This window comes from Mus musculus, chromosome 13 (genome assembly GCF_000001635.26).
Source record: "Mus musculus strain C57BL/6J chromosome 13, GRCm38.p6 C57BL/6J".
Lineage (NCBI taxonomy): Eukaryota > Metazoa > Chordata > Mammalia > Rodentia > Muridae > Mus > Mus musculus.
In genome coordinates, this window is record NC_000079.6 from 68,854,663 (window position 1) to 68,867,036 (window position 12,374).

The 12,374-nt window shown below is 42.9% G+C and overlaps 1 protein-coding gene and 1 pseudogene across 2 annotated transcripts in view; one reads left to right on the top strand and one right to left on the bottom strand.

Moving 5' to 3' along the window:
• Nucleotides 1-12,374, bottom strand: part of Adcy2 (adenylate cyclase 2) — a 379,558-nt gene that overhangs the window by 234,620 nt on the left and 132,564 nt on the right. The window lies entirely within an intron of this gene.
• Nucleotides 1,821-2,953, top strand: Gm7979 (predicted gene 7979; annotated as a pseudogene).

Here is a 12,374-nt window from a genome sequence, read left to right on the forward strand (position 1 = left end):
AGGGGAGAAGGGCAAGGGAGAAAGAGAGATGAATCCCTTGGCAGAAAGAGAAGTTGGAGGATAATGGAGGGAAGGAGGAAAGGAAGGGAGAGAGGAAAGGAGGAAAAAAATCATTGTACAGAGTTTCTTCTTTGATCTGAATTATGGGTTCAGAACAAAGGATGTCAGAAGAAATCACAGAAAATGTATCCAATGTGCTACATTTAGTAAATATTTTCAACAAAGACTATTATATTTTGTTCAAAGGCTTCCAAGACCATGATGAATAACAGCTCTAACTCCTAATACTCTGAATGTGCATGCACATGCTCACATGTATAAGTGCACACATGTGGATATGCATTTGGAGACCAGAGGTCAGTGTGGGAGCATTCATTCATCACTCTCCACCTGACTTCTTCCTGTTCTCTAAATGAACCTGGAGCTTGCCAACTTGACTAGACTAGCACAGCGATCCTCCTGTCTCCGACTCTCTGCCCTGGGATGACAAGTTCGTGCTGCCGCACCTGGCTCTTTACATAAGGGCTGAAGTTCCAGACTCCAGTGTTTACACTAACATGGCCAGAACTTACTGAATGAGCCCTCTCCCTTGTCCTCTATTAATATTTGAAATATGGTATCGAGATTTCTTCTTTCCCAGAAAGAAAAAGGGCCTTAGGATCTGCAATACACGAATACCCCTCTTCCTTAGCACAACCACAGGCAAAGACACAGAAGCAAGTCTGCCAGCTACCAAAGTGCTGCTTCCAACTGACCAAAGGCCCTGTTTTCCAGACGAACATCTAACAAGAGTGTAATTAAAATATGGAGTAAGGAGAATTTTTACTTTTCTCAGCCTCTACAAGTCAGTTTATCTCAAGGTTTATGCCACTATTTCAGCTCTTCGTGAGTCGTTTCTTAGCCTAATAAAAAGCTCTATTCATTGAAAGCAATTACAATAGATTTGCTGCTCTGCCGAATCAGTTGTGCTATTAAAATCTACCTCCAAATATTACAGGATTCTCATTAAGCCATTGATGGCAATTTTAACTGAATGATGCAACTCTGTACTGATTTCATTATTTTCTGCTAACATATTATTCAGGTAATAAAATTAACTATACAGAGCAAAAATAAACAATACCTCTCCCACAGGCTTATCCACATGGGGAATAATAAAAAGCAGAAGACATAACCTTAGAAAGAATTTTGCCATTGGATGGCTTTCCTAGGTTTCTCCACATGGGCATATAAAGACACAGGCGTAGGCACAAGTGATGAGAAGTCTCCAAGGGTTCTGACATCTTTTGACACACGTGTCCTCCAAAAACACAGTTTTCCAGAGTAAGAAGATGGGTCTAGTGTGCATTAGATACCAGTGATGGCTGCTTTTGACAGTCACTGCTTACTGGGTGAACCCTATCATAGACTTCCTTATGCATTCTGAATAAGTAGACATCTGTGAGGAAGAACATCTCTTGCTGTGTTCACAAAAGGAGACCATACACACTGCCTCTCCAAGGTTGTGTTTTGTGAGTCTTTGCAGGGTGTCTCCATGGACTGAGACATAACAGAGTGCAGAATAAGGAAAGAGACCCCAGTACTTCCTGTAAGCAGAAACTGCTTTGGATCATTTCACCTTTTGGAATCTAAGTTCCCAGAGTCACCAACATCAAGAAGCTTGGCCAGGTGGTACTAAATTTCTCAGATGAGATCAGAAAGCTGGAATCTTTGCTAAAGACTGGGAATATGGTTACTCTCCAAGAGAGACAGGAATCAACATCAAGAAGCCAATTTCTCAAAGAAGAATAAAAATTCACTAAGTACAGAAGTACCCCCCCCCCCGGGAGAATCTGCGTTAAAGAACAGAGCATTTAGCTCCTCTGTCAGAATGAATGGGAACCAGAAATTGGATGTTTATAACCAAGAAAAGCAGAATTTCATCCAGCACTTCTCCCAGATCGTCAAGGTGCTGACTGAGAAGGAGCTGGGACACCCAGACATAGGGGATGCTATTGCCTGGCTCAAGGAGGTCCTAGAGTACAATGACTTAGGAGGCAAGTGCAACCGGGGTTTGACCGTGGTACAAGCCTTCCAGGAGCTGGTGGAGTCGAAGAAACAGGATGCTGAGAGTCTTCAGCGGGCCCTGATGTGGGCTGGTGTGTAGAACTGTTCCAGGCTTTCTTCCTCGTGTCAGATGACATCATGGACTCTTCCCTCACTTGCCGGGACAGATTGGCTGATATCAGAAGCCAGGCATAGGCTTGGATGCCATCAACGACGCTCTGCTTCTGGAAGCCTCCATCTATTGTTTGCTGAAGTTCTACTGCAGGGAGCAGCCCTACTACCTGAACTTGCTGGAGCTCTTTCTGCAGAGTTCCTATCAGACTGAGATCGGGCAGACTCTAGACCTCATGACAGCACCTCAGGGCCATATGGATCTTGGTAGATACACTGAAAAGAGGTACAAATCGATTGTCAAGTACAAGACGGCCATGTACATGGCAGGCATTGATGGGGAAAAGGAACATGCCAATGCCTGAAGATCCTGATGGAGATGGGCAAGTTCTTCCAGGTCCAGGACAAGTTGCCCTTGATCTCTTTGGAGACCCCAGTGTGACGGGAAAGGTCGGCACTGACATCCAGGGCAACAAAGGCAGCTGGCTGGTGGTTCAGTGTCTGCTACGAGCCTGTCCTCAACAGCGCCAGATCTTAGAGGAGAATTATGGGCAGAAGGACCCAGAAAAAGTGGCTCGGTGAAAAGCAATGTATGAGGCACTGGATCTGCAGTCTGTTTTCTTCAAGTATGAGGAAGACAGTTACAACCGCCTCAAGAGTCTCACAGAGCAGTGCTCTGCGTCCCTGCCCCCATCCATCTTCATGGAACTTGCAAACAAGATCTACAAGCAGAGAAAATGACCTTGGTATTGGAGAGGCTGGGAGGGAGGGATCTCAATAAATTATTGTTCAACAAGAAGAAGGAGAAGAAGAAGAAGAAGAAGAAGAAGAAGAAGAAGAAGAAGAAGAAGAAGAAGAAGAAGAAGAAGAAGAAGAAGAAGAAGAAGAAGAAGAAGTAGTAGTAGTAGTAGTAGTAGTAGTATCCTCACTGTAGGTCATGATGTTGCAGAGGCCTTAGAGAACTGGATGACTCTGGAATTCTTAAGCACAGGAGGTGAAAGGGTGGGTGTGTATGAAGGATCAAAAACAACATTGAGCACTATGTGGTGGTAAGTGTGGTCACAGGAAGTGAGGCATGAAATTGGCTGGATCTGAATACTGGAAGAGAGACAATTGATGCTATTTGTGCGGGGTTCTCACTTCTTGAGGAGACACAAGGCATAAGATTATACGAGAAGGACATGGATCTCTCATGGACTGCTGTTAACAAAGAGGTTTAGCAATTGTGAAGCCAATAAAGGATCTAAGAAGACACCTCCATTCCAGGTAGCTGACAGGTATAGAATTTGTGCTTTGTAGTCAGAAAAGTGAGCAGAAGCCACAGTGTTGTGTTTTATGAGCAAAGTCCACATTGTCCTTATTGTTTCTGTAATTTAAAGAATAATATTTTTGTACTTTCACAGAAATTGGGTTATATTTTTAACCAACCGGAAAGATAATAGTTTGTTTGTTTGTTTGTTTTTTGAAACCAGGCTTCACTGTGTAGCATTGGCTGGCATTTAATTTACTATATAGACCACTCTGGCCTTGAATTCACAGAGATCTGCATTTCTCCGACTCCAGAGTTCTGGAATTAAGGGTGTGGCCTTCACAGTGAACCTTTGGAGGAAGCATGAACCACCCAGCTTTCTGGAATTTTAAGTCAAGGAGGAGTCCTCAGGCCCCGAGAATGTTTAAAGTCCAAAATGACTGGTATGACTTTCGTTAGTTATAACATAGCCAAACTTTATATTATTTGGGCAGAAAAATAGAATTTCTCTAACACAAAGGGAGCTACACATAATGAAACCAAGCTTTAGAGTCAAGAACAGAAAGATTTCATCTTCCGCAGGATCATGTAGCTTAGCACATTCGTACCTATGGATCCCAAAGGTTTATTAACTTGCTTTGCTTCCCAAATATAAAGCTTTTTGTATTTGTGTTCTTTTGCTGGAATTCTGGAATGCTGAGAAAGGAACCCAGCGCTGAGGCAAATAATGTCCAAGTGGTCTAGGTAGGCCTCTCTGAGTGAGAGGACCACTGAAAGTTTGGTTTGTGCATGACACTGTAGGCACTGGCTGGAGAGATACATCAGTGCATGGGTGTCTTAGTCCATTTGGTATTGGTATGCCCACAAAATGCCTTAACCTTCATCATTTATGTACAGATCTCTTTGGTCTAAGATTCTGGGGGTGGGGCAGAATGTTCTAGAACAGGTGCTGGCATCTGCTTCGCACTGGCAAAGGCATTCATGATGCAGCCCCATAGCAGAGGACAAGGCAGGAGGTACACCATGAAGCTTCTAGAACAAAGCCATCCCCCAAGTAACCCATAAATAAGCTAAACCACTAGGCCATGCGTGGATTAGAATAGATGGAGCCCTTCCCATACACTTTTCCCATGGTGCTAACTCCAAATACCATTAACCCATGCATTCAAAGACTACATTTCATCACAGCCTCCAGAGAGGACATCCAAACCGTGGCAATAGCTGGTGGCTGTGTCTGGTCACTCGACTGTGGCCCGGTCTCCTGAACTTTGAAGGCAAAACCCTGTAGACACCTGGTGGATCTCTGAAAGGAGGAAGATTGACAGTGACTTCACAGGCAGGAAGCTCATGCTGAACCAAATGTCACAGCCTCATGAAAACAGCTCTCTGGATCTCACGAATGACACAGAAAAGAGCTCAGCAAGTGGATATCTACCTGCAAAGACTTTGTATTTGAAAAGCAAAACAACTCGAGGAACCCTTGGGCTCAACAGGCAGAGATGTGCTAAGCTGCATTGATACTTGCCGAATCATCCCACGGAGGACAAGACCTTTCTGTCCCTTACTGTCAAACTTGCTTTATTATACATAGCCCTCTGTTAGAGGAATTCTACTCTTCAGCCCAAATAATACTAGGTTTAGCCAGATCATGACTAGTAAAAGTGACAGTATTTTTGAGCAGAAACTTTAAGAAAACCATTCCAAGGGCCTGTGGCCTCTGCCTTCCATCCAGGTAGAGATGCCACCTCTTCCAGAAGTCTACAGCAAGGAGAAAGCAGAGAGAATGCAGACTATTACCCATGACAGAAGCCAAATGTGAGAAAGAAATCCAAACATGCGATAATCTGTGGGGATTTTGGGATTACTTGTTATAATAACATAACCTTCCCTGTCCTCAAAATGCCTGTGTGTACCATTTATGATCATTTTTAAAATGTATAAGTTAATTCCTACACCAGTGGAGCCTAGAGCTGCTCGTAATGCCAAGGAGGCTGTTCTAGCTTCCTGTACCATTCTCCTTCCCTACAAAACCACCACTTGGGAATTTTCTCCTGCTAAGTACAGAGGCAGCAAGCTCTGCTCAGCCCCAGAGCTTCAGACAGGATGAATGTCCTCAGCCTGCTCCTCCTCCTAGAGCAAGGAACAAAGACAGGCAAGTAAATATTATGGTTCTATGTTTATTTTTAATTCCACAAAGTTCATGCATATGTAAATCACAGATGGGTTTGGGCTTCTGGGCAAGCTGCCAGGGAGGTTCTTTGGGGCCTAAATGTGGGTATATTGTCCTAACATCACTTCACGTGGAGTGCTTGGCAATTATAATGCCAGAGCCACGAGAACAAGTCCCGAACTGCTTCTACTAAGAAATTATTAAAAATACTGGGAAAACAGAGATTGTGGTAGATTACCCTGGGAGGAACAGAGTAATTAGGGGCCACTGATGCAAAACTGAAATAAAAATTGCTTATTCAAACATAGGCACTAGACAGTCACAGACTCCAAGTCAGAAACTCTGCCAGCTACCCTTAAAGAAATCCATGGTGACTCCTCAGTCCTGACATAACTGTTTGTATGGGACATTTAATTTCTGTCTCAAATAACTGGTTTTTGTTTTTGTTTTTGCATTGTAACACATGATCGGCTGTACAAATTATAATACATAGATTTTTATGTTTACTTTAGTATAAAAGTACATACCTAAGTGTACTTCCCAAAGAGAAACATTGTGGTCATTTTTTAGTTTTAGTTTTCTGTATTATGGGGGGAAATCAACTTCAGAATAAATCATCAGGTGCTAGAAAGATGGCTCGATGCTTAAGAATGTATACTGCTCTTGCAGAGGACCTTAGTTCAGTCCCCAGAACTCATGTTGGGTGACTCACAACCACCTGAAACTCCAGCTTAATGAGGTCTCATGCCCTCTTCATGTCTCTGCAGGTATTGCATTCATGTATGTACATCCTCTACACAGACTTGCATACACATAAACACACAAATAAAAGAATCATGAAAACATTAAAATATATAATACATCCTCATCTAATGATGTTTTCTTCTTAATGTGATAATACTATTTTACTGTATATCAGAAGTAGTAAATTTGTTGAGTTTGGCTCTGTCAAAAAGAAAAATTTTACAATATGACTTCCTTCTTCCGGGCTACATCATGAGATGCATGTGTGCCCAAAAGAGTCACAATGGCTTTATTTAAGCTGAGTGTGGATCCTAGAGAAAGAACCCAAGAATCCAGACAGTTCCTTGGAATGTGGTTTATCAGTCAAAGCAATTTGGTAGAAACCTTTCCCACAGTAATGAGTTTTCAAATTCATTATAGAACGAAATGGCAAAAGGCCACAAGGTCACCTCAGTGAAAAGCCACAAGCTAGAGAGAAAGGACTTAGACACCAAAAACCCTTGTAGCTCTGCAGAAAGTCAGCTGTAGGGAAAACAAGGGGAGACGCAGTTGTATTGTCAAACACTAACATCCAGGATCATCGGGCACGTAAAGGCTGAACTTAGCATCAACTGTGATGACCACTTGAAGACAAATTCAATAGTAGCCACAAGGAAGGGACAACTTAAATTTTCTTTCTTCAGAACAAGAACATCTGTTGTATCACTGACAGCAAAAGGAGCAAGATGGGGAAGTTCAGAAACTAAGATATTTTGGTGTCTTGTTAGAAATATATGGAAATCCAACCTATTTGCTCATACTACAAACCAGGGGCACCTTGCTTACTGGTTTCTATAGACACATCCCTATATGTGCCCACACCCAAGGGAAAAAAGTGTGTAAGACTCAGACTCAAGACTGTAGTCTACATTAGTACCTTTTCAAGATCTGTTAGACAATAGTAGGGCCACTTCACTCTTGCCACCCAGCTTATATCCTACCATTGGCTTAATAGAACGTGCCTGCCAAATAGCCACAGATCCTCTCCTCTCAGAGAGTAGATCTGGAGGACATAGAATGCTCCCTAGCTTAGGTCACAGACCAAAGTCAAGCACTATAGTGTTTAAGAATTAAAATGAGGAAGCCATGATGTCTCTGTTCTTGGTCTTCCATTTATACTATTCTGGGTGTGACACCCTAAGTCCTTCTCTTAGGTGATAACTTTTGCTGTTGGTTCTTCAGTAGTAGTGGTGACTTGGGGTGGTCAGGAGGTTTGTACCCTCCAACACTTATAGAACTTTTAACTCAGATGCCTGAGCCAGAGTGACTGGTCTGTCACTCACTCACTGTCTATTTGGACAAGACCTTTTATTCCCTCAGGGTATTGTCACTGCAGCAGAGGGAGGTAGAGATCTTATTACAAGGGTAAGAGATTGGAACTCTTTGGCCACACTGGGTACTGCCTGCTCTCTTCATTGCAAGTACTGGGGAAAGGTCAGTCACGACCTCCATTATTTTTGTCATATCTATTCAGGCAATTTCCTTCCCTTAAAGCCTTCCCTGGCCATCACATTAGGGACATACAGACCTATAAGAACGTGTTAGACAAAATAGGTTTCTGATTTGTCTTATACAGAAAGGACTTCAGGATCAATACAGGAAAAGCACAGTCTCCTCGGAGTTTTTCTGTGCAGACTTAGCCCATTTGCTAATGAAAGAAAGGGCTGAACGGCCTTTGTTTTTCTAGGTCTGAGGTAGCAGTGGTAGGAGGGAGGAAGTTCTTGGCAGATGACATCGCTAGGCAGAAAAGGTGCATTTCTTCCCATGGTTCTGGGAAATGAAAATTCAGAAAGAAATTTCCCGAAATACCCGTGATGAGACCAAGCACAGTGCCTCTCCCAAAACAGCTGTGACGGCTCTGATAAAATCCCAGTCCTTAAGCCTTCCATCACCCAGGCTGAGCCGCTCACGAGGTGGGGATTACTGGCAAAATGTAATTGCAGAGAGGAGCAAATGTGCAAAAAGATTGCTTATCAGCTGGAGAGGGCCACTCCATTCGTGTGCGGAGGGATTGTCATTGCATCCTCAAAATGACTTTCAGGGAGAAGCAACTACCCCTTTAAAGGGCGAGCACGAACCTTCAGAGGTAATCCCGACAAATACAGCAGATACCTCTGTGGCTGTTGGAGATGAGATTGGATGCATCCTGACCCAGGTCTGTCCACCAGAAGTTTCTTCAGTCCATCTGGACAGAACAGATATGGATTCTCTGCCTCCCAGGTATATAGGTACTGACCAACTGGCACTATCTTTAAGAGGAAAGTAAAACTTTCCCAAACACTTGCCAGGGTGGACAGGTTCTAATGCATCATCTCTCTTTCATAGGAAGAGAGAAGATGCAGAGACCAGCCCAGCAACACGAAATGAATGGAGAGAGTGAATCCAGTGTGATTCCAGGACGTTCCCACATCTGGATATGTGAGGGCATCCGGTTTGGGGGTGAGTCTGTAGATGCTTCATATCTAGATGGCACTCAGCACTCTAGGCCTGCCAACAACCATGCCATGCTGTGATCCCTTCCAATGCATGTGGAGCTCAGTGTCCTCCTTCCTATGACTAGGACATGGGGACAAGGATGATTAGCTGTCACCCCAAGCTAGGTTATAGACTATGGCTTTCACAGTGATGTTATTCTATTTTCTCACTATTGTCTGTCAACAAAAAAGAGGGGGCATGGTGTGGTATGGCCACAGAGGGGACCTAGTGTCACCTAGCCAAGTGAGGCTTTGGCTAACAGCTCATGAGGCTGTGGGGCCCTTGTATGGACCAACCATGAGGAATTAAATTCTTTAGACAAACACAAGGAGTTTAGCTGTGATGCCCCAGTAGAATACGGGTTGTCTACAACCAGTCTACAATCTTCACAACACCCTTCAGAGAGGCCCAGAGAGAAAGGACCCCACTGTATCCCACCTGGATCCCTTGTCATGAGAACAGTGATAAAATAAAGGCATCTATGCACACACAACCATATATGTGTACAGCAATTCTTCTCGCTAGTCATCTTGTCATTTAGGAGTCTGTTGCTAAAACCTAACTTCCTATCACAGATTTCAAGCACCAGGACATGAAGGAGAGAAGTGGGAAGTACGGAAGACTACCCAAGGACTTTACATCCTTCCTTGGGCTAGTGCTGGTTTCTCTTCATTGCACATGGGATGACTGTCTCCTGTTATAAGAGAATATGGCTGTCACTTATTTGTTGGTTAAATACGCATCAAAGGTGCACGCTGGTGCCACGTAGATAAAGGCTGGCATCTGTCGGTGAGTTTTATGTGCCAATTTGGCTAGGCTTTAGAATCCACTTCTTTAACCAAGCACCAACTTAGGTGGTGTAGTGAACGTGTTTACAGGTGTGGTAAATATCTATTCTATTTAAAATCCTTAAAAGTTGTCAACCACAGTACTTATAATAGGTCTCATCAAGTCAGTTTGTAGTGTTTATGAGTGACACAAAGGTTTTTTACAGGAAAGAAGGAATATATTTTGCTTAAGACTGCTCCTTCCCCTCAAGTTCCCACCCTCCTAAGCTACCCTATCAGTCTCAAGTATCAACCCACAATTCTGTAAGCAATCCACCGACATATATCTCTTAATGTGCATAGGTGGGGGTGAGTGGGTGCATATCTGATACTGACTTCCTGGGGAGTTCTGACTGATACATGAATATATGAATATATATATTCATATAATTCATCAGCCAAGGAAATATCAAGATAAATTTTAAAAAATGTTTGAATAATTGAATTTGTCAACATTTGTCAGGTGCAGACAAGATATTGCTTAGTTGAAAATTCATGACATTAAATCCACATATAAGAAAAGAAGAAACGTCTAAAATATGCAATAAAATGTCTATCTTCCTGGGGAGGAGCAAATTAAACCAAAAATAATATTATAATTAGGTCAGAAATTAAGAAAAGTAAAATAAAGAAAATGGAACAAAAATAAAAATGTAAATCTAGTCCTTTGAGTGGATCAATAAAATGATACATTTCTGTTAAAACAAAGCAATCTAAGAATATGTGGATGTTTCACATAATAGTTTTGCTTCATGCTGTAGTTCTGCATACAGATGAAGTTCTGACTGTATTTTAGTTTTCTAACAGAATAAGTTTTGTTTGCAGTAATGGAAACACTAAAGCTGCCTGTGCCGTGAGGTCACATGAGGTCACATGAGGTCACATTGTCACATGAGGTCTCATAGGATCTCATGAGGTCACAAAGCCTGGGATTTTGGCAAGTGCCACTAGACTTTCTTTCCTTTCTTTCTCTCTTTCTTTCTTTCCCTCCCTCCCTCCCTCCCTCCCTTCCTTCCTTCCTTCCTTCCTTCTCTCTCTCTCTCTTTCTTTCTTTTCTCTCTTTCTTTTTCCTTCCTTCCTTCCCCTCCCTCTCTCTCTCTCTCTCTCTCTTTCTTTCTTTCTTTCTTTCTTTCTTTCTTTCTTTCTTTCTTTCTTTCTTTCTTTCTTTCTTTCTTTCTTTCTTTCCTTCCTTCCTTCCTTCCTTCCTTCCTTCCTTCCTTTATCTACATTTCAAATGTTATCCTCTTTCCCAGTTTCCCTCCCTTCCTCCCAGAAACACCCTATCATATTCTCCCTCCCCCTGCTTCTATGAGGGTGTTTGTCCACTCACTCACCCACTCCCACCTCCCCCTTCTTGATTCCCCTACACTGGATCATCTATCGAGTCTTCATAGGACCAAGGACCTTTCCTTTCATTGATGCATGACAAGGTCTATGCTACATATGCAGCTGGAGCCATGTGTACTCCTTTGTTGATGCCTTAGTCCCTGGGAGTTCTGGGGAGGGGGGGGCAGTCTGGTTGGTTGATATTGTTGTTCTTCCTATGGGTTTGCAAACCCCTGAAACTCCTTCAGTTCTTTCTTTAATTCCTCTATTAGGGACCCCATGCTCAGTCCAGTTGTTGGCTGCTAACATCTGTCTCTGTATTTGAAAGGCTCTGGCAGGGCCTCTCAGGAAACAGCCATATCAGGCTCCTTTCAGCATGCATTTCTTGGCATCCACAATAGTGTCTGGGTTTGGTAATTGTATATGGGATGAATCCACAGGTGGGACAGTCTCTGGGTGGTCTTTCCTTTAGTTTCTGCTCTACACTTTATCTCTGTATTTGCTCCTGTATTTTGTTCTCCTAAGAAGGACGAAAGCACCCATACTTTGGTCTTTGTTTGTACTGAGCTTCATGTGGTCTGTGAATTGTATTTCATGATAGGTGGAAGAAATGGACCCTGAGAACCTGGGCTACAGATGTCTGCTTGCTATGCACCAGTTAAATAGTTTGTCTTGTCAAACAACACAAAAACAAAAGAATGAAAAAGCTGATGGACTTTTGTCTCAGTCTAGAGCGCTTGTGTTGGTCTTTCCCAGTTGGGGTTTCCCAGAAAATTCTTCATATTGAATGCTGGCACTGCACTGTCCTTAACCTCACAGTACTGGACCTCCATTGGCTTTCAGTGGGTCAAGGTATCTGTTTTCACCAGTGTGATTCCCTTTGTTTGCTTAATTGTGAAAGGACAGAGCCGAGGCAGAACTCAGGCTTATTGTCTTCATGCTTGCACTTTATGGATGGAGTACCCATAAAACTATAGGAACTCCTGTGATGCTCTGACCATGGTCCTCAGTAAGACCCATTGTTTCTGTAATACATAAACTGCTTCTACATAAACTGCTTCTACATAAACTGGAATCCAGAATATGGGTAATGTGTCAAAAACTTGACCCTTACTCCCAGTTGATGAGTAATGCCAATGCAGACCTCTAGGGTTCTGTTTTTTACTGTACTGAGTTCTGGGACGGTAATACATTCTATTTAGGTACTCAAAGCAGGTAGCCATGGCATTCCACAGTGGTTTTGTTTGTAGGTTCCCAGTCAGACTGCCTACACTCACTCATAACCTGAGCCACCACTTGGAAGGTTCCACTGTGGGGGAAGAAGGAGAAAGGATAAGGAGCCCAGCTGTTTAGATGTGGAATGAACTGGGAAGTATTTGTAAACATC